The 2,951-nt window shown below is 41.0% G+C and overlaps 1 long non-coding RNA gene across 1 annotated transcript; it reads left to right on the top strand.

Annotated features, from left to right (window-relative positions):
• The first annotated feature begins 1,573 nt into the window (after window positions 1-1,573).
• On the top strand, window positions 1,574-2,287 carry LOC133902154 (uncharacterized). Its single transcript, XR_009906837.1, has 2 exons — window positions 1,574-2,010; window positions 2,101-2,287. It is a non-coding gene; the product is annotated as an uncharacterized LOC133902154 (long non-coding RNA).
• Window positions 2,288-2,951: the final 664 nt, after the last annotated feature.

Genomic DNA, 2,951 nt, shown 5'->3' with positions numbered 1-2,951 from the left:
CTTATCCTTATCATCCACTTATGCATGTATTTGTACCCTTGTCGTAGGGCAAAGGTTGAGACTTGTTGAGTACTCTTGTACTCACCCTTGCTTGTACTTTCAGAGGACGACCTGGACTTCATCGAGGCAGACGAGTAGGCTGGGTCGCATCCGCACCTGAGTTGCCTGTGGGGTGGCGTGTTCTTCATGTTGCCTCTGTTGTGTACTCTGTTGTCGTGGACCCTTATAATAATGCATTTGAGCTTGGTGCTGTATGTTTTATTAGGATGGTGGATTATGCTCACCGCCCCTCGAGTTGTATGGTATTGATATTACCTGTTGTAAGACTTTTATTTACCGGCGACTGATACAGGGACTGGTATAATAATGATTCTAAGCATTGAGGATAACCCGGGGCACTTCAGATCCGCTGCAGAGTTAATGGTTCTTTGACCCTTGAAGGTCTTTTGTAAGATGTTTTATCGATTAAGGTATGGATATTGCAATGATTATCATCAATGAAATCACTATGTGTTGAGATTAATTTCTGGGCTCAGCACATAGAAGAGATTGATTTGTTTCATAAACCAGTCTCGACAAAGGTCATGCGTATGGAGTCACCATACCGAAGATAAAGCAACATGGGAACCAGAAGAAGAGCTAAAGGCAGAGTATCCTCACCAGTTTGGAGATGAGCCTGAATCTCGGGGACAAGATTCCTTTAAGGGGGTAGTTTTTGTAACAGCCCAAATTCTTAAAACCAAGAAAATTAAAAACTTTTGTAAAGAAAATAAAAAGAATTTTTTAAAAACCAAATAAAACCCTAAGTGTGTATGTGTACCTTTATCCATATAGACATATATGTGAGTATGTGTGTTATATATATGTGTATATATATATATACGTATACATATATATATATATATACATATATATATACACACATATACACACATATATATATATACACGTCGAGGGCTATTTTCTTATTAAAGAATTAGAAGACTTCAAAAAGGTGAAATCTTGGGATGTGTTCTCCGTCGAATTTTCATGTGGGGTTATCGGTAAAGATGAAGACTACGCTTAGGATCCGCTGCAGAGTTAATGTTTCTTTGACCCTTGAAGGTCTTTTGTAAGATTTTTTGTCGATTAAGGTATGAATATTATAATGATTATCATCAATGAAGTCACTATGTGTTGATATTAATTCCTAGGCTAAGCACATAGAAGAGATTGATTTGTTTCTTAAACCAGTCTTGACAGCCAGGATCAAAATTGATGAAGTATCAGTATCGATTCGTAACATCCCGCGCTCGATCAATGATTGAGCTAGGGTGAACCGACACTAATACTCAGTATTAGTGCCGGCTTTTGACATGAATTGATACTGATAGTTTAGTGACAGTCGGTAACCACGAACCGGTACTGATATTTTTTATTAGTATCGATTCATGTTACAAGTCGGCATTAAATATTAGATCAGACCAAAATTTAAATTCACTCTGATTTTGACTCATGTATTGAGGTCCGACTCTATCGATCTTTCTCCCTTATCTCTTCCGTACGATTCCTCTCTCTCCCTTATCTCTTCAGTTACTCCCTCCATCTCTTTAGCGAGCGCAGTTCAATAGCGTCTCCCTTTCCCTTTTTCCCTCCCATTCAAAACCGCCTCCTTTCCCTCCCCCTCCCAAAAGTCCTCTAGTAGTAGTTGCAGTTCGCAAGCGAAGGAAGGGGCGTATCCCATTGATTTACTACCCAAAGAGACGAATCTGCGGCGGGAGTGTGTGTGAGAAGCAAGCAATGGAGGGGGTGTAGAGGAAGGCCAAGAAGACACTGGGCGTCGACCTGTGCGCGCACCTCGCCGCCATCGCCGACGACCGGGAGGACGGTGCCACCGAGCGCTGTGGCTTGGATGTGCTCTCCCTGGATGAGTCGGCAGCTCTCGCGTTGGCGCCGAACACGCCGACGGCGACGGCCACTGCTGACTCCGGTGCGTTACGGAGGTCGAAGTCCAGAGGCAAGTCCTCCAAGGTTAGACCTTTTTCTCCTGCCCTTCTCTGAGCAAGTTCCTTTCGTCATTCCGAGTTAAGATTTGTGACTGGTTCGTTGATTTGGCTCAAGATACGGTGTTCGTCCGCTCGGCAAATCTTGGATGCAGCCATGGGCGTTTGGATTTGGATGGTATTGATTTTTTAATGTCGTGCTTTGTCTTAAGCTGTGCCTCTAGGATCTGTCATTTGTTACTTTGTCTCGAGTAATCGTCTCATGCTATTTTTGTGGAAATCATCTCATGCTGTTTTTGTGGAAATCATCTCATGTTGTTCCAGCTGGAGGATGTGTTCGTCGAAAAACCGTTTTCCCACTGCAGCGTAAAAATTACTTAGGAGAAACATCCAAGAAAACATGCACCTTTGCAAGATGATGCCACCTTCTATTGTCTGATCATCGGATTGGAATAGTGGCGGTAGCCGTGGCAGCTCGTTTAATTTTTTGCTTTTGGGTACTTTTTAGAGCCGGCTGGTAACCATGGATACTGATACTCATTATTAATGTCGGTTAAAAATCATCATTGAAAGCGTTTTTTAGTCGGCACTAATAAATATTTATGTAGTAGTGTATATTGATTTTGTGAGTAAACAATGATCAAAGTTTAATTTTGAAAACCAAACCATAATAAAATATACCTTGTAATTATATATCTTGACCCATTGCATGCATGAAGCATCTTGGATATATATAGTGAGATAGATGCTCTCTCTATATATATTTATAGTGAATGCACTCCTACTTAACTAGAGATGTGTCTCTCTTTCTTTGCGATATGTGAAAAGGAGTTTCGATATATAACACTGGGTAGGACTACTCGAAGCATCTGTAGTTTTTCGAAAAGAAATATTTAGTGGAAGCCATCGTCTTTTGCCTCCTCCAAAATTAAATTCATATACGAAGAGGTTTGTACAGTTCAGTTATTA

Source organism: Phragmites australis, chromosome 20 (genome assembly GCF_958298935.1).
Source record: "Phragmites australis chromosome 20, lpPhrAust1.1, whole genome shotgun sequence".
NCBI lineage: Eukaryota > Viridiplantae > Streptophyta > Magnoliopsida > Poales > Poaceae > Phragmites > Phragmites australis.
The sequence above is the reverse complement of the archived record's forward strand: the minus strand, read 5'-3'. Positions and strand labels throughout refer to the sequence as shown.